Genomic DNA, 27873 nt, shown 5'->3' with positions numbered 1-27873 from the left:
TAGGATTGCAATGCTTACGGTCCTTTGGAAAAAAGCCCTAGGATTTGTTCCTTTTTTCATGCAAAGTAACAGGTTCAGGGGCCCAGTCTGATCTTTAGTTTTGACAGGGCTCACCACTATCTTTCATGCTACATGCTAACATCAGCTTTCACAATCACTCTAGTTCCTGAGACACCCTGTGTCCGCTGTCATAGCTGCTACAGTACACAGACAAGTCAAGGAAAAGCACAGCAAAGCACAGAGGTCAGTCCTTGACATGACCCAGGATCACAAGAATGAGTCCATATCAACCATCAGGAGATAGTGCTGCTCTCAGCTCATTAGGTGCTAACACACAATATCTCTGAAATACTGACACTTTGCTTGTTCTGGTTGAGCCTGAGATCCTTCCCTACCATACTAACATGGTTCCTAAGTCAACAGAACAAAACCCTGTTCAGGAAGGTGGAAAGTACAAGATCCATAGAGGAAAAAATAAAAATCCCCAAAGGCACGGACGCACTCATGCTTAATTAGTCAGGAGCCAGTGGCATAGACGAGGGCCTGGTGTGGTGGAAGACAGCAGAGTAACTAATTCCCAGCCTATGGTGTAACACTGTTACAAAAAGAAATGACAGATGTCATTCTGACATGTGTTAACCAGAACATCCTGTGTAAGACATGGGAAGAAATTGTCTCACTCTCCTCATTGCTAGCAAGCTCAGCAGTACTTCTGTGTCAGCTCTCAGTGTCATACTTCATGAAAGATGTAGACAAATTGAAGAGACTGAAGAGAAGAGCAGCAGGAACAGTAGTAAGATGTTTAGAAAATGGGTATAATTAGAAAGAAATGTATGATAAACCCTAACCTTCACACTCTGGTGTGGTAATGGAGGAATCATTGAAGTCATGAGAAGAAGCATTTGGCAACTGGTTTATTTTTCAGCAGAAAATTCCTATGTGTGTGTGTATGTGTGTGTGCACGCACATGTGTGTGTATAAAAAAAGGTTATATAGCTCTGAGAACTATGTGAAAACTTCAGCAAGGATGGGAGATTTTTAAAATTAGATTAAACATAATTTGGAATCATCTAGATACACTTCTTCCACCTTAGGTGAAAAGGAGGAACAAGATCACTTCTGTGGTCCAATCTATTTTGAAGGCTTCTGAAACATTGTACTCTCCCTGTTTTTCTCATATGTTCTGCTGTGTTACAGTCCACTCCAGTCAATTAATATGTCACTTTTTTTGCCATCATGAGTCTTCAGCACAGCCCCTTTCTACTCTTCCCCAGACATATTGCACCAACAGACCTTTCTGGGCAATTGCCAGGACAAGACATTCAGTATTAGAATAAGCATTACTTGGAATAAGCAGACATCATAGTTTCTAGAAGTTCCAATGTTGATTTGATTATTTTGCTGAGAAATAGAGTCAGACAAAATATCTTAATTTATATATGTATAGAGTGCCAGAGCCAACCAAGAAATTCTATAAGTAATGCTTAATGCTTAATAATGATAGACCACAGGGTTTAAGATTTGTGTCTGATAATCAGGATATCGATGTGTTGCGCTTTGGGAAGACTTAGAGTTGCATACTTACTACCCTCTGTGACCAACACATGGTTGACTACAAAGAGCTGCTTCTCCAGTGTATTTCCATATATCTCCATCCTGCAAACAGTACTGCAGGTATGGATTTTCTACACAGAACCAAGAAAATCCCTCATCTCAGTGCCTTAGGTTTCTCTCCAGCTATGTGTCATCACTAAACTCTACCAATGGTATTGCAGTACTTCTGGAAGTCACTTTTCCAGAATTCTCACCATTTCCACATTCCTTTTCTGAACTCCTTCCATATGATCCAGCTCTTATTTGGAAGTCTCAAAAATAGACCTAGCAATCAAGCTAGGTTTTACCATTTCTGACCAGAGTACAAGCATTTCTCCTGCATGACAGACTGCCTTCCTGTTTATAAATCCCATCACTAACCTTATCTCTTCTGGATCCTCATGATTTACAATCCACACTAACCCCAAATCCACACTAACCCCAAAACTATCTTTCTGAAAACCTGATCCTAACCAAATTCCCTGCCCAATGTTTGGTTACCTGATACACCTGCCTTCTTGCATCATTTGATTTTTCATCCATTTTTCAGGCTGTATCTACAACTTGTCAAAATAATTTTGAATATTAATCCCATTTTTCAGCACCCTTTGCTGTCTGTCCAGCTTCATGTAACCTGAAAATATTGCAAACATATATCTCCCATAAGGCTCATATTGTGTCACACTGAAACAGACCAAAAAGGTAACAAGATCCCTGCAAAATATTAATCAACATGAATTTGCATTTTAACAGGAAATCCTTTTTTTGATAACCTGCATGTGGTCATCCAGCCAGCCTTTGTAGTGCTGTATAGATTCTTCAACCAGACTGTGTTTCCATGTTGTTCTCATGAATGTCCTATGACATGGCGACAACATCCCTATGAAGTATTTGTCATTATCCCTAAGACTAAGTAGCAAGAAAGTTCCTAGTGTTACCCTAGAAATTATACACCTAAGCTGTAAACACAGTCTTTGTAGAGTAACTACAATTCCATGGAAGCCTAATAATACAGAACTACAGAATTTATCATTGCTATTGACTTCACCATTCATATATAGCCCTCAAAGGCTATGTATAGATTCACATAATGACTCAAAAGAATGTTGTTGGGATAACTGGGGGATATTCTAGGAAAACCCAGGGAAGATGCTCCTAAAGCTATACAGTGTAGTTCATGAAGTCTGTATTGCATTGGTTGCTCATGTTCCAGAAGGTTATCATGCCCTACTTACAAATACTTGGTGCTACAAGGCGGGTTCAACATCTGCATGGCCCTGGTAGATCAGTGCCTGAGCTGTTCCAGAGATGCTCAGGCTTCACCAGCACTATGGAAGTGTCTCACTGACAGTGACAAATCGTGTTGGTGCATTCAGGCTTTGCTTTAACTCTGCAAAGTTAAAGTCTAAGAAACAGGCTCACTTTCCATTTGTCTTCATTGTAGGTGACTCTAACAGGTAATGACAGCTGGCAAACAGCAAATAGCAACAAAGCCAAAATAATATTCTGAAATGGGAATTATATCAACACCCAACACTGCCAAAATTGTGCTTTGCTCTAAAGACACCCAGTTCTTGGATTTTCAAAACATTTGCTTCAGCATACAACAGACGGTGTGAGAAAAAAATCTTAATCCTTCTTCACCTTCCACAACAACAAAAAAAAACAACCAAACAAAAAAACTCCACAAAACCCAAACAAAACAAAACAAAACAAAAAAAGAAGAACAGTGTTGTTGCTCTGTGTTCCCAAAGGAAAAGACAAGGCTTCCTAAAAATGTTGTCCAGGCATACAAAAAGAAGGTAAGGAATGTGGCTGAACTCTTCCAGAAATACAAGTTGCTAGTGGGAAGGATGTGGGCTTACCAGAATTCATGCCAGGTTATGGAAGCCTACATATTCACAGCTCCCTACCAAACACAAACATAACATTAATGAAGGTGTAAGAAAGACATATTGCCTCTGTAACTGGGAAGGGAAGCAGTTTGGTCATCAGAAATTTCGTAAGTCATGGCACAAGGGTATAGGAAAATTATGAGGCTCAGAAGTATTAGGAGTATCTGGACTGTTACATTTTGTCAAAAACATAGATTAGTTTTTATTCCTGAATATTTTTACATTTTCATCAGATATTTTAGTATCAGGATTAGTAAGCATTCAGTGTCTCTTAGACACTGTTTTAATGAAAACATAACCTGCAATTAGGCAGTATTTGGGGGAAAAAACCTGTTGGTTGGAAATCTGTTTCCCTATTGACATTAAAAACAGTCAATATAACTCTGTGATGATGCAGAAATTTAACTTTTGTACATTTTTATTACATTCAGGGTACCAAAGATAACTGGATTTATTCACCGAACGGCTGTTATTGAGTTCAGTTTTCTGGTACAATTTCCTTCCCATATAAACTCATAAAAAGTATGATGGCTGAAACATTAGGAATGCTTAAAGCAGAAGCTGATGTATCTCCATACAGAAAGAACAGATATATTGCAATCTGTTTATGTCTTTTACATTTTTTACTGTATTAATAAGGAAACACTGTGATTACCAATCAAAAAAAGACTCAGGAGTGCTGCTTGTAAAGTGCACTATTATAAAGATTTATATCTGTATCTGGGGAGTAATATAGAGCATTGATATTTTAAGGAGCTCAGTTCAAAATCTCTTTATTCAATGAAAGCCCATGAGAGTGAAATATATTTTTCCTGGGACAGCATCATTGTTTGTTTATGATAGAAGCTGTAAAATTTTTCTCCCAAAATTATATGTATGTCCAAAATATCTCAGAATTAATTACAAGAGAATTTTCTTGCATTTAACAGAAATATTTTAGAATATGATATTAGGCAGTCAAAAAAGAAATCATCTCCTGGTCCCTACATTTGATTATGTATGAACAAAAAGGTATCTGTATTCAGCATATTCTTCCTGAACCAAAATGTACTTCTCAAAATACGTGGAGACGGTGACTGCTTACATATATTTAAAAACTCAAACCACTGAGAGAAGAGCATGAACCAATCCTGCCACTGGGGTTGAGGGGAGACCACAGAGAATTCGCCTTTCTGGAGGCAGCTTGTCCTGCAGGTTGCATATGTGTATACTTTTGGCTACATTCTGTCAGCCTTTTGCAGGACCTGAACTTGTCCTTTTTGAATCAAGAGCCCATATGTAATGTTTGCTTACCATTGCATCTTGAAAGAACAGAATGAGGAGCTAGAACATGATCTAGCAACTCACAGCAATCTTTCCTAGTACTTAGTTAACTGATGCCAACAAGTTGTGTATAATGTAAAATAAATGGTTACTTTTTCATACAATGAACTGTAAATTCATGTGCATGCTTCTCACAGCACAAAGTACCATGGCAGTGATGTGTTTACAGAATGTTTGTGTTAAATACTGTTGTACGTATTCTGTTAATACAACAAAAGTCTTAGCAGTTTGTGCCTGGCTTGACTGTATCATACCTGTTCCTTTATTAATCAGGAGAGCTCCTGATATTTTAAAAATCTTTAGGAATCAAAAAAATTATATTAAAAATATTTTCTAAATAGTTTTTACTTTTCTAAATTGTTTTTACTTTTCAATATAATTTTTCCCTTCTTCTGGAGAGCAACATGGCTGCTCTCTGCCTACTTCAAAGATCTTTGGTAGGTCCTGAACCAATTCCACCATTCTCTTTGCCTTAGTTCACATTTTGATGTGCAGATTGGGAGAATACCATACCACACCACACCATTTCAGGTCTGTTTGGGCACAAATAGACACCTGCTATACTTTGGAAGAGCGCTGTATACCCAATATATGAGGTTCATCGAGAGAAAAATTAAAATGTGGTAATAATTTAATTCCTTTCTTCCTTCCTTTTAATTGTTAAAATGTAATCTCATGGCCATACTCTTGTCCTTAGGGTATGATATATATCAAACCCATATGTGTGTAAGTGGATTTTTTAAATGTACTATGAAAAGTAGCAACGCACAGAGATCAGAATCTAAGCAAGTGCAAAATAAGACGCATAGGAACTGACAGCATAAATCCAAAGTTTATCATATAATTCCCAGATCTGTGTAGCTGGTCCCTAGGAACATAAAAAACCCAACAGTACAAAGGAAAACATTTTCAGATGTACTTCTTCTTATTTTTTTTTCCTAAAGATCCTGCTGCAGAGGTTATATCTGGCAGTGGGGATTTTTTTCTCTTATCTTCAGTTCCCACAAGAACCAAGCTTGAACATCAGAGCTCCCTAAGCCTAATAAATGAGAGTATTCTTGTCTGCTTTATCTTTTTTTTTTCTTCTGCCTAGTCATATGCTGAGGAAACAAATACATGATCTTGTTTTCAGAAGAAGCTATTATATTAAACTGAGGGTGTGAGCCTATCCCATCCCCTGGGCTCTCACCTAGACCTGTGTGGCAACATGCAGTCACCAGAATGTACAAAGGCTGGCTGTTGCTCTCCTTGGAGCAATTGTCCTGGTCTTTGCTTTGGAGCTGGAAGGAAAGTGGCCTCTCTGCAACTTGCTGGTTATGCCTCCCCACAGTCACTCTTGTTCTGATTACTCCTACAGAATGGGGTGCACACCACAATCAATTTCCATAAATATTCACGTACGACTCTTTTGCCTTCATTTTCCACAAACATTCAAGTACTTGGCTCATGTTCACATGAACGCTCCTAGAAAGAGAATGTTAAGCTTACATGCTTGAGCACTTACTTGTAGTAAATTTTAAAATAACTGAGTATGCAAGTCATAAGATGGGAAATAGAGTGTCTTTGCTGGTCTCTGGCAGAGAGGCATTTAAATAAACCTGACAAGTACCTGCTTATGTCCTTCTCATCTACAATTATGTCTGCACAAGCAGTTTTATTTGGAACAGTAGACTCGCAATTTGCTCCTCCACCGTAGTTCAATGGATGTGGCATGGAGCAAGAAATGTACAGCCCTGAGTCTTTCTTTCCTCTAGAACAGGAATGATTCTGTTCTGTAACCTGGGCCCCATACCTTGGGATTTTCAGAAAAAATCTATTGTATAAAAGTTGTAAAATATTACTGAATGTTGCTTATCATGTTTTTCATGGAAAAGATCTTTCATAGGAAAAAGTCTTCCATATTCTTCTGCAAATGGTCATGGACCACAAAGAAATCCAGTCAAAAAAGCATATTTTCTTAATGCTAGTGGTGTTTTCTGAACTCCTGAGTGCTCAAACTGAAACACTTAAGTCTGAGTGCAACCAATCAGCCTCAGCTTTTATGTCTCCTTCAGCCAGGCCAGCATTTCATTTCTGGCTCACATACATTTCTTCTTTATTTCCTAAAGTTTAAAAAAGTTAGAAATATGAGATTTGGACACAGGAGGTGGAATTCCAGATGGAAAAAGAGAAGTTTATCAAATGAAAGAGAGAAAAGCCAACAGAAAAACTGAGAAATGAAACATCCAGAAGAGTCACTAGCTTGAACATGGACACATGAGGCCAAATTTGTCCTCAAAGTATTTCTGCTCTTTCAAACCTGACGGATTAAGCCTGCTATTTAGTTGCTGAACAATCTGTACGAGCAGGAGAACTACTAGAAATGGCACATAAACAATTTACTGAGAAGTGGCTGTATTTGCTCTGAGCTCTAACTGGTTCCACAGACACCACATAAAAGATGCCCACATCAGTGTCTGGCAGTTTATTTCACCCTGAGCCAGCCAACACATTTTCTCTCCAAACCCCAGCATGTCTGTTGTACAGAGGAAGGACACCTGGGGGTAGCTCCACTGCACTTGGAAAAACCAGCCTCATTGCAAGGCCTTTCTTATTTACCATGCAAATGTTGCTCTATCTCTGAGCTTTGCAGACTGCTCAGGCCTCAACAGACTGTGAGCAAAATTGGACCCAATGTGAATCTGCAGTAACTCCCTCTGCAGTGCTTGATTCCCCTGCCTTCTGCAAAGTGTCTCTGAGGACTCACACACAGACACCATGCAGATCAATACCTTTACAGTACAAACAGACAGAAACTTTCCCTTTTGGGAACGGGATAAGGCAAAGTCAATTAATGTACAACAGAGAGATGAGTAATTGAGCCAGGAGTATTTTAATGGGATGTACCAATCTGACATTTGCATTTTCAAACTGGTATGTACCTCCTGATCTAGAATCACTTTAAAGAAAATTTTTTAAAATCCCTCTGAGGCTGGGAGAAATCATTGTCTCTTTTTAGATATTGAAGAATGCTCGTTCAAATCTCCAATACAAAATTTGAACATAAGACTACTCACTGCATTTTCTATTTTCTTTTATATGTAGACTTGCAGTGGCATAGCCTAAACTTCCCAGGCATACATACTCAGTTCTCAGACTTGGATTTCAAAAATGCCAAGGTTTCTGTGCCAGATCTTGACTCTTCAGTGGCCAAGAGGCAAACATTGAGAATTAAATAACTAAAATGATGGCAACTGCCATCAGAAGTCAGCATTTTATATCATGGATTCTGAGGTGCCACAGGAATTTCCTTCCCTAGGGAAATGAAGCATTGTCTCAGGCATGGTTGTACCAGGGAGAGAAATGCTTTTTGAGGCCTTGTTCTCTGTTGCAGAACATCTGGATTCTGTGAGACATCTGCTTGTCCTAAAGAAGCCCCAGCAGCCATGGTGAACCCAGCAGCAGCAGTTCAGGCACTCTGAGGCTGAGATGCTTTGGGAAGGAGAGTGAGCTTCTATGTCAACATATGTGACAACAGCAGTACTCATTTTCTGAATGCTGTGGGAGGATTCATGTTTAAGTTATAATTGGGTTTAGAGACATGCAGAGAATATTTCATTTTTTAAAGGGGGACTGTCCAGACTGTGAGAGAACAGCACTATGGAGGAAAGCATAACTCATTCCCTCATCTTTCACCCCGCTTTGTGATAATTCCTGCACAGCTTCCACCCTCAGCTTTTATTTGTTTGTAGTATTTTACACACTCACCAACATTTTCAGCAGCTGTCTATGATTCCAGATACAGTTTGATGTTAAATACAGTAAGTATCTGGGAATAGTAAACATTTGCCAGTAAGACAGGAAAAACAAAAAGATTTAGCAATGAACCCTTAATGAGAACCATGGGACATGTTACAACTCTGCTGAGGATGAATGTGCTTTGCAAAGGCATTTGCATACTGTCACTCCTCCCAGTGTGGCTATTTCCTTAACCTCTTTTTAGATTGCAAACATGATAGGCCTGTGCAAAATTTCATTGAGGCTTATCCCAAATTGAGGATAAAATGATAAATGACTAAATCATGACTCAGGCAAAGGAGACTTAGCACCTAATTTTCTTCTAACTTTTAGTAAGTTTATGCCTGTATAACAATTCTACTGACTTCTGCGTTGTTTGCTATATTAATGTGAGCAAAACCAGAAGCAGATTCTGACAGCTTCAGACTCAACCCACGTAAGAAGTCAAATCAAGGACCTTGTGCTTGTTTGGTCAACAGCTGAATTTGATCCTTAGTTGTTAATAAACTATGTAAACTATATGCCTCTCCAAATTTTATGGAAAGTCCTTTGAAGTCAGTGGACATTCAGTTGCCTTTTGTGGTGTTAGTGGAATGAAGGGGACCAGATCTGGCAGGGATAAAGATGTAAGTCCCTCTAGTCAATATGCTTAATAACCACAAAAAACACACCTCACTTCCTTCTTTTTTGACCCCATGACCATTCTGTTATGACACAAATATGAAAGGAGGACCATATCTTTTATAAGAACAGAGGAAATTTTAAAGGTAGTTCATATAAGCAGTGATATCATAAACTCTGCTAGTGCAGTTTACATAATTTACTTGTCAAGAGATATTAGAGTCCCACAAATGCAAGTTGATCTGTGTTTGGGGCCACAGGAAGAAAACCCTGTGAAGAGGTACCATGTTGTGGGTAAGTGGAAAGGTATCATTTTACATCAAGTAGTCACTGACTAAAGGTTCTGAGAGGTTTTTTTTTAAAAGCTGCCTTTAGCTAAGGAAGCCCATGTTGTTTAGTTTCTCAAATATCAATGACACAAGAAGGAGTTTAGTGACTGAGTCAGGATAGGGGCTTTTAAACCTTGTCAGGTTCTGAAGTGTTCATAGGAGGCACTGGCAGAAGGAAGAACCTGGGAAAATGTACACTCTGAAGTCAGGGTTTGTAAAAAGGACACATTGCCTTACCTTTAAGGGTTAACTGGAAAGAGGGTACTGCTCTTTCCAGTACGTCACTGCTTTACATAAATCTATCAGCAGTAAAATGTGTACCATGTGCATTCCTGACTCCAGGGAAGTTCAAGAAAAGACTTCTTTGAGTTACAGAACATCATCCATTTTCTTCTCTATATTCCAAGCTGAGCTGCTAAATATACTCTAAAATGTAAAAATACTGCTCGTACACCACATCCTTTGGCATGTTAGCAGAGGAAATCTACATTTGTTCCTTTGTTATTAGAGACCCTGGAAGTACAATCTGACTCCATGAGTTTTATGGTGATTGAGATTCTTAGCTTTCTTGGCACCGGGACTGATGGCATACTTCCATACTTAAAAATTCCTTTTACTGTTGACTGAAATGCAACGAGTTGTCAGTGCTAAAATATTACCTTCGTGTCCATCACAAGTAGTGGGGTTTTTTCTGCACATTTTTGAGTAGTCTGGGAAATCAATTGGTAATTAGGGAAATATGTCTGTTAATATACCTATAATGTAATTAGTGTAATGCACAGAGCAAAACTGAAAAGCCATCCTAGTAGATTTCTGCACAGAGCTGCTTTCTCAGTCTTCTTTTTATTGGAAAGGCTTTGCATCAATAATCCTAATTGTAAGTATTTGCTTTAGGGTCCTCCTGCTCCCAGTGACATAGTTTGGTTGAAAAGTGGCTGCTATATTTTGTGTTAAAGCTTCTTGTGGTCTGGCTTTCAGTACGTCTCCTTGAGTAGGTAAACATGACAGAACAAAAGTGCCTGGAAATGCAAACAGTCCCTGAATTATTATGCCTATTACTTTTTATTAGTAGTAAAACCAAAAGAAGCAAGGAACAGTTCTATTTATGCAGAGCAGTTAGAACATAAATAATATTAAAATGTTACAACTATAAAACTACTTATGCCATATTAATTTAATTCTAATAAAAAGTAGGTTTTGGTCTTGCCTCCATGACAGCCAACGTGGTGCAGCTTTGCTTTCATCCAATATTTATTCTCAAAAACATTTTGGTTTAGGAAATAAACTAGTGATAAAAAATTACAGTCTCAGAATATTGGGCTTTGACTAGTCCCCTGCTGCCCTTTATACTATGTTTCAGTAAAATACAGTACATCTTGCTGTTTTATTTCATTGTTTGTGGCCCATGCAAAATCCTATTGTCCAGCTGCCCAACACAAATGAACAACAAATCAGAACAACCAGAAAAGCACAGTGACTGATTAAACTAGGTCAGAATTTTTGCCTGCACCGTTAGAAATATGACTTTATTCAGATTTTTGGTACATGTTTACATCACCTTGAATGGCACTGAGGAAGCCTGCTGATGGAGCGTTTTATTTTTAAGTGCTACAGACAAGCAAACCGTGCCAGCTCTCCTTAGCACATATTATCAAGTTGTTTGGTTCTGTTGATTTTTTTTTAATTATTCCAAATTAGCAGGGTGATCCTGCATGGGATTAAGCAGCATGTAAGTGAACGAGGAGAGCTACAGTTCAGAGCAGTCATTTGAGCTGGATGCGCTCATTTGGACAATAAAGTCACCTCCAAGCACCCTCACCGCAGCATCAGGGCACCCCAAAACAAAGGCTCCCTCCAAGCACTCTAATCCCGCTCCTCACTGCAGCATTTTGCTGTCAGCCCCAACTCAAGCCTTCCTTGCCTGTCTCAGCACCCATGATCTGGAGGAGGCCAGGAGCAAGCTGTGGGGTTATAAAGAGGTGCTGCACAGGCTGATTCTCATCCACTCCCTTGGGGTGAAGAGTCCAAGAGACCAGTTACCTCTGGAATAGGTTTCTGGGAATATTTTACTGCAAGGGGGGAAGAATTAGCTGCCTCACCCAACAAAAAGTAGTAGTATAGTGAGACACAGCAAGCTGACTTTTAGTTTTCCCTCTTTAAGAATATTCTTGGACAGAGAGAATTTAGCCATAATTTCATCATGTTGTCAACTCAAACTTTGGGAAATTGACTTCACGAGCTGAAGAGCTAATGCAATTAGGTTTTATACTTATCTGTGTCTTCCTTCTCTCAAAACTTCTCCCAGAACCAGACTCTTAGATTCTCTTATGTCTCCTGTCTCTATCAGGCAAGAGACAGCACTTGCTCTGTTTCAGGCTATAAATCCACCTCCTGAGAAACAGCATAATGCCTGAGTTTTACCTTTTTTGACTTTCAGGTCATTGCAGTCATTCAGCTGAGGTCCCTCTTCAGTACCCAGACAATTTCCATGAAACTTTAAAAATGCAGTAATATTTCAGATCTACGGTTCTATCAAATTTGTTTGAAACTGGCAGCAAGCTCATAGGTCATTAGGAGGCTACTGATTCAGAGACAGAGAAATTTCATTATTCCATTAGCTGGAACCCTGTAATCAAACCCTCTGCACAATCATGAGACTTGTTTACAGATCATAAGACTTTGGAAAATAATAGACTGTGAGTTGTTTCCAGTTTCAACATGGGATGAAAGTAAAGACAAATATTACACTGAAAAATAGTTTTAAAAGGAGCAGCTAAAATGGCAAAATATTTCAGATCTAATGTTACTGGCTTAGAAAATACACTTGTCACCTATCAAAAAAGACTAAAAATACAGAAAAGCTTTTTGGCTTAAGCAGTAAAGTATAAGAGAAGCTTGAAAACTAAACAAAATATATCTGTATCCTTCAAACAGAAGAAATCAAGGAAAAAATTAGATAAACTCTGTCTCATTTTATATAGCCACAGCTCTAAAGAAGTTTCTAAAACTGTAAGTAAGTCATATCAGGTAATAAAAAATGACAGCTCTGATGGGTTTTTAAAAAGTTTCCCAGGGGAAGATACAGAAAACTACAGCTTCATAAGTCTGATATCATTAGGGTCAAAATTGGTACAATCAATAATAAGGAACATGGGCAGTAGAGGTGTAAATAAATGATACACTGGGACAGCTTCTGCAAAGGGAAATCATACCTCACCAATCCATTAAAATGTAATGAAAGTGTTAACAGTAGTAAGCAATCCAGCTGAGAAAGTATTTTTTGATTGAAAGAAATAGGTCTGGCAAAATCCTTCACCAAAAGCTTTTAAAGACATTAAATCAATGTGCAATAATACTCAAAGTACTCTGATGACTTAATAATTGGTTAAAAGACAGGAAGCAAAGAGTTAAAGTAAAGTAGGGGTTTCCTCTTAGAGGAAGGTTACCAGGTCCTCAGGGACACACGGGCAGACCTGTGTGCTTCAACATACCATAAATAATGTGGAACAGGAAGAAAATGGAGAGGCTGAGAAAGTTTCCTAATAACACAAAGTTTTTCAGGACTTCAAAACTGATACAGCTGGAGTCACAAAAGATTCTCACAGTGCTGAGGGATTGCACAGTGCAGTATCAGCGAAATTAAGTGGTGACCTGCAAGAAGTCATGAAGACCAGGAAAAAAATTCTTAACTACACAGACAGAAGTATAGGCTTTTCACTAGTATTGACACTAGGAAAGATTTCTTGGAGTAATTTTGAATACTAATCCAGAAACGTCTGTTCAACATTCAGCAACACTCAAAAAGGCCAGTAAAACATTAGAAACTATTAAGAAAGAAATAGCAAAGAAAATGGGAACATTATTCTGCCTCTGCCTTGTTCACCTATAACTTTGAATGCTGCGCATATTGAATATTTTAATCAGCCACCTCAACAAAGTTACAGTAGATTCAGAAAAGGCATTGTGGATAGTGACAAAGCTGATCAGAGATGTGGAGGGAGTGCCATGTGAGAAGTGAATAGATAGAGAAGGAGTTTTCAGCTTGGAAAAAGGAATAACTGAGAGGAAGAGCAATAGACAATCATGAGCAGTGTAGGAGAGGTGATCAGGGAAAGGTCATTCTCTGAATGACTCTAACAAGTAAAACACAAAAGGAGATGTGCTTTCCCATAATTAATTATATCATGGATTGTAATGAGGAAAACATGAATGAATTTAAAAAAGCAACTGGAAAATTAATTGAAGAAAAGTCCATCATGGAGATGCAATCTTCTCCCCAGAAGTCCCTAAACCTGACATGAAATTTCCATTCTTTACTTTCCTTCATTACATTTCTACTCCTGTCTCTAATCAAAGTCAGGACACTGGCTTTTTTCCCACCTATATGTTAAGCAGCAAAAAGTAAACATTCTCCATAGGTAACAAGTCTAGGACCCCTGATTCTTCCACCACATCCTTTCCTTTTTCCCTTTCCAGCAGTCCATCCCACAGTGTCATCTTTTCCTCTTCCCTCACTTCCCTTAAAAAACAACAGCATTTTTACCCTGAAGGAGAGAACTATGCACACTGGCTGGAATGATCTCTCATCAACTTTAGCTGATCTTCACCAAAAAAATGAAAAGCTGCTTGGAGGGAACAGGTGGCTAGATTGAGGATGACATTACCCAATAAATAACAGCAGCCTTACCAAGCCAGTCTAAATAGATGGTGATCTTCAGAAATCAAATGAACTTACACCTCTGTGTGTCTTTGAGAGTAGACCCTCAGCCTTCTCTTTTAAAACTCTGCCTCTGGCCATGAGGAGAAATCACCTGGCTTACAAGAATTGAGAACAAAGATGAATTCTTCCACACAGATCTTTCCCCATCATTCACTTCAGTCCTAATGAAATGTATGAGGGTTTTGGTTTGCATCCATGTAACTCGGTGCAACCATATTGTGACAGCTTTCTAATGTCAGGACTTGGTGCACTAGCTCACATCACAGAAAATGAGCTAAGTGCTTACTCAAAAACACAAATATACAGCCAACTAGCCTGGCACTTACTTCCCACTCTGTAGAAGGCCAAGGACCAGGCTCCTTGTCTTTCTTGCTGTTTTGGTTCAGCACCTGAGTCCTAGTTAGGGAGCATACAACAAGAGCATCTATCAATTATTTCATTTGTCTCAAACCTCTTAAAAAATACAGAACTTCCTTTTGCTGCTAGATGTGACAATAGGAATTATTGCTCAAAATAATGCAGAACTTGAAATTTCTAAAGCCAGTACTTTAAAGATATAAGAATGTAAAAAAAAAAAAAGTAAACCAGCTTGCATCAATGGCCCTATGCTGTACTGCAGGCTGCAGGTCACTGCACAAGCAACATTGCTGACAGACACCACTAAGCCCAGCAGCTATCAATTCATCCCTACTATACATTCTTCAGGGATGAACAACTAAAAAAGCATGTAAAATCTGCAATCCTGAGGCTTCTCTTTGTGACACCATTGCTAGCTCTTCCTCTTTTCTTGTGTTGTAGCTACACATAGCATCATTTTCATGACATGGTGGAAATTCCCAAGTTGCAAGTAATCCTATTTTGCTTTATCTGTCCCTTTTTATTTCTGCAAGTCTTTGGGGATTCTGAAATTACTTTCTGACAATTTAAATATCCTGGCTTTCAGCTTTCAGCTGAACAAAATGGTAGCAGTTGATAACCTATGCTTGATTTGTTAGTGCTACTCTGTAATTTCAGAGTGCTAAACAGAGATGAGATTGACTACAGCCTACATGAATCGAGATTCTTTAGAAGTTTTTAGTTGTGGTTTTCTACAAATTTACTGGATAATAGGATCAGTAATGTTGCATCTATAACCTTATTTCAAAGCTTGAGCAGTGCAAATTCCTGACAACTGTCCTATATCCAGAATGAGGTATTTATGAATTCTGTGTGAAGTGTACAGACTTGATATGCAGTCTCCTTTCTCTCTCTAGTAGAATATTGAAGAGAAAGAATAAGAATCAAAATAACAGTTAAGGACAAGTACAAGTTTTTTTTCCAGCCAATATAAACAAATAAATACCAAATTTCCTGTGCCACCAGTGTTTTATTTTATTTTCTATTTTTTCACTTGACTGTATTTCTGGCATAACAAGAAGATTTTATGGCTTTCTCAGTTTATTATAATGCCATTATGTAAGGTCATATCAGAGGTTCATCTTTCCCAATACTGTATCTCCAACACTTAATAACAGTAGATACTGAAAGAAAGGGTATGAGACATGGTTGAGCTGATTCTTTGGTATATTTTACTGGCTTCCATCAGAAGCTGGTTTAAGAGCTTCTTGAACCAAAGGTTGCAACTGATGGCTGAGTTAGCACAATCTCTTTTTGCCCATTTACACTTTTGGCTTTCATGCCATACTGTCTCCAAGACACAAGCTCCATATAAAATACCCTAGTCATCCTCTGAAAATTTTTCCAATGTCTAAACTATGTTTGTATATTCTTCTAGAAGATATATCTGAAACACCTTAGGAATCATGTTCTTGATTGTTTAAAATTCCCCCACATCTCTTGCTGAGAATTATTCCTAAAAGTATGTACTGGATATTCCTGCCATCTTTCTCCTCCCATCCCCATCCCCATTCCCATTGTTCTCCAAGGTAGCATTTTACATTCTGTGCCACATTCAGTGCCTCACAGCACCTAATTCCTCCCATAAGCTTCTCCTTATTCATTACAACCAAATGGTTTCCTGTGATTGATAAATCTGGATAGCTTTTCCAAGCAATAATTTTAGGATTTCCCATAACATCTCTCAAAGTGTTTTGACCCAGATTGTGGGCACAGTCTGGTTCTTATTAGAGAGACTGAGTGCCTTGAGAACTGAAATGGACTCTTCAGATTTAGTCAAGTCCAACTCTCCACTCTTTCCACCTTCTTTTTGGTATTATCTTTTAAACAAATTATTTTCTATTGCGTTTTTAATTGCGGTGCAGAAGCCTTCATACTTCTGTGGTACTATTCTGTAGCTGAGCCTCCTCTGCCTGAGCTAACAATGAACTGACAACATCAATTCCTGGAGAATGAGCAACTGTTGGAATAAGGCTGTATCCCAACAGCCTTCTTTCCTGCTGGTCCCAATTGCTTGCAGCTACTGACTGAAGAACTGTTTAAACCTTCCCTAGTTAGCTCCACTTTTGAAAAGGGTTTAAACTTTAATAGGGTTTTAATTGTTCCATTCTTCCAATCTGTCTGTTTCCTCAAATTGTTTAACTCTGGGTATAAGGGTATTTCAAAGCTGACAAAAACCTGCTGTGTTCTGCTTCTGAGTTTTAGGTGATCAGCAATATGTGATGTAAGCTGCTTTTATATCAAAAAGATGTGGCTTGTGACAGACTCTCCTCAATATACTCTATCATTCCCTCTGGAAATGGTTCCTCCAGTCAGGGCTTTTCCCACAAGCACTTAAATACAGAAGATTATATGGGTCCATTTTCTTTTGCATGGGGAGGATGACTAGGAAAAGAGCTTGTATTCTTCCTTCTCCTGTCTCTCTACATTAAAATTGAGTCCAAACCAGAAAACATACATGGGTGTCAATCCTGAGCTGCCAGAATATAGGGCATGTCTCTAGCTTTACTGACAACCTTACCACAGCCAAGACACACATTCCCACAAGCATGCTCACAGATAACTATGTTTTTACCATATACAGGTTACTGTGCAGAGCTGGATTAAGAAGTGATTTTAAAGTGCCCATGCACTCACATGGTCTCTGGTCTCTAAGTGCCTCCATCCACAAGAAGAAACACAAACTGCTTCTTGTAGGTCAAATTCAACAATGGATAAATTTTTAAGAACTCAGAATGCCTAAAAGACAACAAGTAACCATTAGAAATCTATATATGATTTTGCAGGCTCTATTTACTGCTGTTGTGAAATAATTTCACAAAAAATAAGCTCCACAATTCTAAAACTGAAACAAAAAATAAAGTTTTTAACAGCTCTTTCACCTGAGATAATTGATGCCCATTTTACACCCATTGTTTTTCGTATGTGGTAAGCACTGACATGACCCCTTGCTTGCTTGAAAACCAAACATAAATGCCTCACTGCCTATTCATAGCTCACTTCCAATGGATATGTCACTGTGGGGTACAACACCTGGCTGGTAAAAGTTAGTATGTGTCCCAGAGACATTTTGGACACTACTGATTTTCATCTCAGACCACTGGATTGACAAAAGACATCAACATTTGTCAATATTAATAGAACTCATATTCTAATATATACAATTCTCTGTGTCTGAAGAATGAAATTCCTGAACTTACAGCAAATACGGATCAGATTTCAGATTTAAGGAGCAAGTTCATTGCCAGGAATCAAAGGCCTGACTGCTAGAAAATAGCTTTGGTTCCCTTCACCCAGATTGCTCTCTTGCCTGTTGACAAAGGCAACCAGCATAAGATTCACAGGGGACACAGCCTCAGAGGCCTGGATAATAAAACTTTATTGTAATTCATTACTTTTCAAAAACGTTATCCTAATGGATGCTAATTCTGTGGCCTTTCCTTCTATGTGAGGGTGACTGTGGTCTTTGATCAAAGATAAAGCCTTTGTAAAAATACAATGGTAAGGCCCTCACTTTGCTGTAATTCACTTTGGTGCCATGAGTAGATTTCAGGCAAATGCAGCTCTATAAACAAAATAAAAAGATGGCATTTCAGCAGCAATATGTAAAAAAGATACTGGGTAGAAATACTTCAGAGAAGCAGTCTGCTTAGTTGTAAAATGAGTTTAAATTAGGCTTTAAAAAGGATTGCTAAATCTTGACACATATATGAGCAGCTTATTATCATGCAATTGTGCAGTAGTTGCTTGATCTTGTTACTGATGTGCCACATATGAATAAGTGATTAATTACCACAAAGGCTAAAACAGAGCAGAGTGAGAGTACTGTAGCTCACCCTGAAAGAGGGGCTTAAACACGTTTATTGCCCTTTAAGTGCATTTCATTAAGGCCAATTAAGGACTTTCATGTCTTATTAGAAAAATGAAGTAGATTTATGAGGTTTTCATAGGCTGGAAATGCTGGGGCTAGCAGATACGAAACTGTGCAGAAATACAGTGGTTAGAAGCTAAGAAAATGATATAAAGATACACAGAGGAATAATTCCACTAAGGAACCAGATCACATGAAGGTGGTCTCTGCATAGAAGGAAGGGGAGAAAAAAACCAAACCAGAGGTTAAAATTCATAACATTTCCTATCAGACTCACTCCCTATAATTTTATGGGCAATTTTGCAATCCAGTTCTCTTTGGGGTCTCATTTTTCTTCTATTCCATATAAAATTCAGGATGACATGAAGGGTTGCCATTCAGCTGGGCAGAACTTGCACCCAGTGGGCACACCTAATTGCATACCTGAAAATAAATGCACAGAGCAGGAGGGAGCAGATTTGTTGACCACCACACAGCACAACTCCCAGCAAGTCTACATACCTTAATAATGTTTAATCTTGCTGATAGAGATTGTATGAGGGCTCCTTTATTGTTGTAACTTGAAGCATTGACTCAGAAAAACACATATGGTCTAGTTAAAGTTGATTGGAGGATGTGTTTAAGTTTTTTGCTGGATAGGAGTGAGGATAAGCACGCGCTTAAAGTTAAGCTAAGTGTGTGCTTCAGCATTTTGTTGTATAAAGAACTACAAAGGTGAAAGCCCTGACCTATTCATCTATACTTCTTATTTAGAATTTCTGCATTTCCTACCTCAAACTAGGGCATTCTGGCTGCTTGAGATACTTCTATATTCCTTTAATTAAAAAATAATTTTAAAAACCCCAAATCCAGAAAACTATTGAACAGAAATAAACCCTTTCTATCTTAATAATCCATGTGTATTCAGATCCACAGGGCTCAAGAAATGAAACATGAATGCTGACCTTCTTTTCTTAAATCATGCTGTTCTTAAGGTAGCAAGAAGGAAAAGAAAGGAATGGAGTAAAAAAAAATCAGCAGCATGATCTGAGGACAAAGAAAAACTTTGCTTTGACTCTTCAGATTTCTGAAGGTTTGCGTCACAGCCTTCATCTTATTTGAGCGTAATTTCATCTATAGAATTTCCTTCCTTGCTTTATTTTGAAAGAAATCTTTCATGGGAGGTTATAGAGTATGTATCATTATCCTTGGGGACTGTGTCTGTTTCAGCATCATCCAAGTTTCTAGGTCCCAAATACAGTATCTGGGCAGCTTTTTTACATATTATATGGATTTATGAATTTTTAAAAATATGCATTATTTACTCAGTGGACTGGAATAGCAATGTCAAGTGGGGGAATATGTATTTATAAATGTTTTTAAAATGCACATTATTTACCCCACAGACCAAACAGTTCCAGTCTACCATGTGTAGTCTTAGCCACCTAATTAAAAATCTTATGAAACTTCTTTGAAAAGCACTTGTAGTGCATATGCAGCAGCAACTTTTGGAGCTTTATTATCTCAGCTCTTTTTTATTTTTCTCCAAAATACACAAAGCATTTAGACATATTATGGTCTAATCACTTGCCAAATTTCATCTCAAATAGAAGCTATATAGGAATTCTACAAGCACAAAAAAAAGCATCAAAAACAGCAGATCAGCTATATTCTGGGGGAGGAAGTATGGGGGGGTTGCTGCACTGATATCAATTTAAAACAAACAAACCGATATTCTTTAATTTGGTGAAAAAGAATTAATTCCCACACTGAGATTTGTTTGTGCCAAACCTTAGCTGCTCCTTTTAATGAGGTTTTAAATAATTTTTTTCTGCCAACATGTTCTTAAAGGGGTTTGTACCAAAAAATTGACAACATGCTATCTACATGGTCCCACCATTACTAATTAAATTCTTCAGGGATGAGAGACCAAAACTACATATTTTATAAAATTACATGATTAAAGAGAAGAGGTAAATGCAACACCAGCATACATCTGTCATTTGTTGTCCAAATATAATTTGAAATAATGATAATGTTCCCATATTATGTCCCTTAGGTTGGATTTCCAAAACAAAGGATGACTCATATATCTTTTCAGTCTTTGAGAAGGGATTTATTGATCTAAGAAGTGATAAACACCTGCCTCTGCAGATTTATAGCAGAGAATGAAAGTGGTGCATGTTGAGGGTAAAATGAAAATCCCTTGATTCTGTTCCCAGACACAATTCAGAGCACTTCACAGAGCATCCTGAAACCATGCTGCAGCATCACCCTGGTTTTTGGGGTGGGAGGGCACTTCTAGCTAAGCAGTCACAACCTTTTTGAGCATGAACATCAGCTCCCCACAACCAGCACAGCCAACACAAACTGTATGTTCTCTGACTCTGGTCATTTGCACAGGCTGCAGACATGAAACACCTTAAAAATAGATTTAAAGACCATCATATGTTAGAAGCTTTGAAAGAAAAACTTTACCAGTCCAGGTTACACAAGAGGCTTTTGACTAGTTTATAGAGTTTTATACAGTTTAAAAATGATAAATGTTTACCTGTGCATACTGTGGCCAGAATCTGTAGTTGCTTTCAAACGTGGAATTAGAATCCAAACTATATTTAGAAAATTAGCTTTTATTTCAAATATTTTTGACATATTTCACATTCCAACTGAAAGCAATTTACTTGTTAGAAATCACCAACAGGTTCTTGTTATAAAGTTCATTAAAACAACTTGATCATTTTGGGAGGCTGAAATTTTTCTATTTCCTCCTGATAGGAAAAATGTATTCTATAAACAAAGAGAATTGTTTTTAATAATATTAAAATTGGAACTAACTAGAAAATAAATTAATAGACTTTTTGTTAAATGGTAACGACTATGTGATGTGACATTATATTTCTGAGGTTTATAAATTATCTTAATTTTTAAAAAACTGGAAAAGGCATTGTTCAATAATATTCTGAGTATGAAATTTATGTGTAAATTATCTTCTGACATCTTACTGAAAGCTGGCATTGCAGCTTGGCACAATACCATAGTATAGTTCCCTGGTCCAAACAGAATTTGATGAATTGTCGAAAAGCCACTTTTTCTTTGCCTCCAGTCAGAAAGAATAACATGGACACTGGCCTTTCTCAGAGTGTTTCCAGCTCCAAACAGAAATGTTTTTGAAAGTAACTTCTAGTAAAAACTGGAGATGGACTGGATATGTAGTAGCTCTGGATGTGGTGGAAGTGCCTGGGTAGGCAGCACAATGCTTGCGGCAGGCTTTGATAGATGGTGTGACAAAGCCTCTGATGCAGTGAGAGCATACCAATGCTACTGGCTGTGCCCACGGGGCATCAGTCACACAGCTGCACTGCGCTGCTCCCTCCTGCACTTCTGCATTCCTAGCTGTATGAAATATTAGGGGTTATGAGACACCTGAAGTATGAGCTAAAAGATAAAAGAAAAAATGCAGGTAGTGAACTATCGCCTTCATTCCCAGCTAGTCTTACAGCCCTGATGGTGTTCTGTGACTTGAGATGTCCAGTTGGGACAAGCAATGGTTCCTCTATCCCAGTGTTCCCTTCTCAAATGTCTCATAATAGATAATATTTACAAAAGTGTATGAGTCCCCATGTTGTCCATCACCCTCAGCAGCACTGAACGTCAGGTTGGACAGGCTCTGAGCAACCTGATCTAGTTCAAGGTGTCCCTGTCCCTCACATGGGAGTTGGACTAGATGGCTTTTAAAGGTCCCTTTCAACCCACACTGTTCTTTGTTCTGTGATTCTTTGATGTCTTGACTGCCCCAGCCTCTACAAATGTTGAATCAGGCACATCCTTCTTTGTACCCCTTACAGATGTACTTACCAGCAAACAGACTGCTAAACAGTACCCTTTCTCTATCTTCTCACTAAAAATTCTTTCTTTTAGAAACATTCTCACAGAACATCTATAAATGCAACTTTATAATACTAGAAGGGTTCAAAAAAGGGTTTGCATCAAGCCCTTTTAGCCAGTTTTCCTGCATTTCTCAACATATGCACATGTGGGTGCAGTGACTTGGAGCTATAACCAATCCACATACAAGCTAGAGAGGACTCTAGAGGAAAGAAATGTCCTATGAAAATCAGGCTTCAGTTGATTGTTGTGTCAGTGAGGCAAGAGCCTGATCTCAATATGGGAAACCTTTCCCTTGCTCGACCTAGTATCAGCCTGCAGTGACAAAGAAGTTTGACCCAGAGACTGATAGGTTCTGGTCAACTGATATTCTCTAAATACAAGAGAAGAAAGGCAGAAGAATATATGGTAATGATTAAGGATTGTTGTCACAAGGCATAAGAATATTACACTAATAAATTACAGGAAAAGACACTTTACCACTTTAGGCACTCGCTAGCAGTGTTTCTATTGTCCTGAAAATTTCCCTGCTTAAATTGCTGGCTGAATTTTCTGGGTGTCAAAGATGAATACCCCCAAAGAAAAACAACCACCTCATGTAGCTCAGCTGTGGCACTTGCATTGGATTAAAAATCAGCCAGAGCCTAAGCAGAGTCTTGCAGGCAAGTGGGCTAACATAAACCAGAGATGACATTCTTCAGGCCATTGCCACAGCCTGGGGGGCTCAGCCACATAAAAGACATACAAGTGTGTTATCACATTCAACTTGAAAATTTTCCTGGCTGAGAGGAGGAAATGGTTGGGTTTATAGGGCTGAAAGTACCCGTGCTCTGCTCTAAAGCTAAAACCACGCTGTGCCAAGGGAGGGGAGCACCCACCCTTTCTCACCAAAGAGCACTGCATGAGCACGCTTGTCCTGGGTGGAGTCTGCAGGAGAGAAACGCATTCCTCATAATCAAGGGTAATTCGAAAGGCAAACAGTGACCAGGAGAGCATGCTATCCAGCAGAAGCCTAATCCTGAACCCAGCTCCACAGACGGTTACACAGCCTGCTGCAGTGCCAGGGCAGATGCCAGGGAAGAGACCAGCCACAAACCGAACAGACAGACAATCCAGAGCTTGGCATCTGGGTTCTTCAGCTGCCAGCCTTGCCTCATGAGTAGCCACAATGGTTGGCTCTTGTGCAGAAAACAACAGAGGAAGAGGCTAAAGAGGTCTATGTGCCACACTGCCAGCACAGGGAGCAGGCAGTGCCAAGTGAGTATTGCAGTTTCATGCACGTGCCAATGTGCTTTGGAACCGCTTTTACATTTTCAAAAGTAACAACAGAATTCCAGAATAAAGCAAGACAAGCTCTAACATCAAGGACTGTTTCCCTTTCTTTTTTAGATTTTTTTTGTACATAAATTTCTTTTTCACTTCATTTTATTTGCCTCACATATACACTTCAGACAGCTGTGGCACAGGAACGGGCTTCATGCCTTGCACTCCATACTGATAAAATATTTGAATCTACAGGAATATGTGCACAAATCAGTTAATTTCATAACCAAATGACAAAGCCCCAGCTTGTAAGCCTCTGTTTTACAACATGAGTGATTACTCCAAAAAGTAGCTGCACGAAACCCTGTGTCAGTGCATGCTGAGGAGCAGCACGGCACTGTGAGGAAGGGGTTCACAACCTTCTCTTTAAAACACTCTTCTGCCCTGTTTACACTGAACTGACACTTTAATCAGAAGGAGATATTTTTTTATATGAATCACTACTTGCATGTTTATTTTGTTTGGGAAGTTTTTAGGCGATTAATTAGCCAAATGACCATTTCTAAAAGTGTGTATTTGGACACATGTATATATATGTGCTTTCCCACAGAGTTATTTAATTCAGACATTGCTGTTTCCTGAAATAAGTGCATTACTTTGTGTCAAATCAGGATAGAGAGTTCTATTGTTTGTATGTGAGCAAACAGCCAAAAGAAATTGAGATGAGGAAGAAACCTACAAAAGGGCTGGCTGCACCACTTATCCACTGAAGGCTTTTGTTTCTGGAATGTCTTTTAACATAGCAGCCCTGTTCAGTTATGGAGACTTCTCTAGGTGCTCATTGTGACCAAAGGGATTACTGTGAGACCTTAAAGTAACAGAAAAAGGTATTCTAAATGATCTATATTACTTTGGTGCTACCAGGATGGGATCTGCTGGTGAAACAGAACAACTGCATCCTGGGATTTTGATGAGAGGCTTTAGACGTGACTAAAATGTTGGGTAGAGTAAAATGCCAGTGAAGGCAAAGTAACAAAGGGCTGAAATCCCTCTGTTTTTCAGGGTTATGCTACAGGTATAGGAATCAGTCTTTCTCCTGGGAGCTTCTAGAAGATATGTCTTTGCCTATAAATCTCACCCACTAAGGGTGTCTACACCACCTCCCTCGCCAGAAATTTATTAGCCTACTTAATCACATTTTCTCTTCGCCACCTTCAAGCTCCTTGCTTCTTCTCCTCTTGGCCTCCTCTTAGCCTCTTCTCTTACGCACTTCTTATTTTTAGACATTTATGGAATCACTGTGTCAAATCACAGCAATAGATCTGATTTTCAGAGAATGTCCCAGCCATGTTCCATTAATTGTGTCTGCAGTTTTACAAGTGCTAATAGCGATAGCCTTGCCATCAAGCAATTGCACATCATGTTTTAGTGTTTTTATTTGCTCAAAATTGACCTCTTTGTCCATTAGCCCAATGTGGTAAACTCCACTAATAGCTCTCACAGAAGACCTAAGAAACTGAATCTTGGCTTTGAATGGAAATAGAACCAAGCTCAGACATTTCCTAAAAATCCTACTTCTGATGGACATTAGGCAAATCACAATATATTCAGAGTCAACAGGAAACTGTGAAGGATTTTACAAATTTGTTCCATAATGTTTTAAAGAATAATATGGTGTATATGCTGGCTTTCTAACAATATGTGTAGTATTTTTTATCTGTGCAACATATGAGTCTTTTGGCATTTGTTTCCTGTCCCTGAACACAGTTATTTTTCATTGCCTACCTTTTTATGGCTGTTCATGTTTCATTATTAATTTTTCCTTTGGTGTTTTTATATAATTCAGGAAAAAGCACATGCCCTGCATCAGGTCTTAGTGGGACTATTTGGTTCACCAGTTTTTAGTACCATGCAGCTACAGTAAAATAACATGAAACCTAAAATGTGATTATTACATATATTTTCCTTATCAACTCTCACCCCTTCCTCCATTTGCTGAAAGGCTGAGTTTAGCCCTATGGTGACTAAGGCCCTGATCCTGCTGTCACTGAATTCAAAGATATCAGCAGTTCAAGCAAGATCAAATTCAGCTGATCTGCTTTTGAAATTATAAAATCAGTAGATTTCTGTTTACATGTATGAGCTTGACTTGTCCGGCTCTGAAAATCCAATGCATGACATTCACCAGATAAATTGTGTACTGCTTTTTCTGCTTTAGCTATTTTTCTCCCTCAGATACATCAGGTACTCGTCACTACTGGATGCAAATGTGGAACTACCTAAGATAGAAATTTATTTTAAATCGTTCAATCAAAAGTTCCTAAAAATCTGGTTCCAGGTCCTCATCTGGTTTAAATTGCTGTAACTCACTTTATTGCAGTGACACAACACCATTTTACGAGTGCTGATGTTCTGACCCCTGTTTTTCAAACACAGGTAGCCAGCTAAAATGCTGCTCCAAACGGGGCCCACAACGTTTTCCTCATTCATTGCACATGTCAGTGGCAGATGAGGGATAAGTCAGAAGGAAACACTTTACACCATTATTGACACACAGAACAATGTCTCTTCATTACACTGCAATTTACCAAATTTATCCATGCAGGTAACAAAAGCACCTATCTCAGCAGCCAGGATGGCTGGTCTTTAGTTAGAGCACAGTCTTGCACTCCTTTACTATAAAAAAGATATATTATTAGATCCATAAATTGTCCCTGAAGAGGGTTACATTTCTTATTGCATACTTTTAAATTGTGCTTTATTACAGATTAACATTTCATGATTTGATGATTTGATATAAATATATTTCTGTTGAAGCAAGGTTCCCTCTATGTGTGTGAGACCCTGGATTTCGGTATGCAAAGTCCAGCCCAACTCTAGGCTTCTAAATTCTGTCACTTGCTTAGATAGGTAGCAGCAAAGAAAAAGGTGGTGGCAAAGGAAAAGGGCATGGAGGATACACCTTATTTGTGCAGCAGGACCCATTTTAAAGTCCACATATATGTCCAGGTCACCTGCACTAAGTTTTCACTTCTCTGGTGAGACGGTTTAATATGTTTGCCACCCTTATGTTTAATATATGAACTTCAGCCAGTGTGGGAAAACCATAGCTTCCCACTTTGGCTTTTTCAGGGTAAAGAAATCTGCTTTCCTTCAGTAGATAAACTTTGTTAGGGCAAGCAATAAATTAACAATTACAAAATCTATAGAGATACGAATACTTAATTGATAAATTTACATTAAAGGAAGAGCAAAGTAAATTTTAAATTCATGGTACGGACACTCCCATACGCTTATGCATTAAAAATGATTTTACTATAGGATACTCATCTCAAAAAAATCTGCATAGGATTTTATTTACCTCCTTTTATCCAACAGATCATGTATTGTTATTCAACATGCATAAAAGTAAGGGAATCTTGCTCATCTTCCATGAACAAGTGTGAGAATCTTATCAATGCTATAGCTTATAAATGTCTCTTATCAGTCAATGGCAAGTATGCACAAGCAGAGACCTGCTACTACAAGCAACAGTAAGATGCTCAATGTAAGATACTATTGCAATAAGATTATATTGGAGACGTTTCTCTGTAGCCTCTAAGCCAAATATTGCTCTCTGTTACACCCATAGAAAGCCAATTAAATTCAGTGACCAGAATTTAGACCCAAAAAAACCAGAACATAATTTTTACATGACAAATTTGAGCTAATTTTACAGTAGTCTAGCAGACACCATAAGTAACTTAATATGAAGAGGCTCTTCTGTTTCTAGTTTCACCTGAAAATGTTGTCAGGAGATTCAAACTTTGCATACCATTGGATTCACATCTAAAATACATTAAAAAAGGCAGCAGTACCCTAAGAAGCAGAACTGCAACAACATACTCTATTCTGAATTATATTTGCATGATGCATTTATATGTCTTGTTTTAGCACTCTCTGTGCAAAATCAAAGCCTAAATATTAAGTTGCATTGCTTTCCATGGCACTTTACTTATGATTCCTTTCTGTTCTCACTTGTCCAGCCATAAATATCTCTTCTTTCCCTTTTCCAAGTCAACAATCCAAACTTTTACTGTGTATTTTCACCTCATAGTTTCAGTACTTGTGTAGTCCTTACATATTCAATCAAATCTTTTCATTAATACTTGTTCCCTAATATTTATTCCTTTCATTCTAAGCTTTGGTTCTCTGCCTGCAGGGACTCAGCAATGCACTCCT

This window comes from Molothrus ater, chromosome 1, assembly GCF_012460135.2.
Source record: "Molothrus ater isolate BHLD 08-10-18 breed brown headed cowbird chromosome 1, BPBGC_Mater_1.1, whole genome shotgun sequence".
Lineage (NCBI taxonomy): Eukaryota > Metazoa > Chordata > Aves > Passeriformes > Icteridae > Molothrus > Molothrus ater.
The sequence above is the reverse complement of the archived record's forward strand: the minus strand, read 5'-3'. Positions refer to the sequence as shown.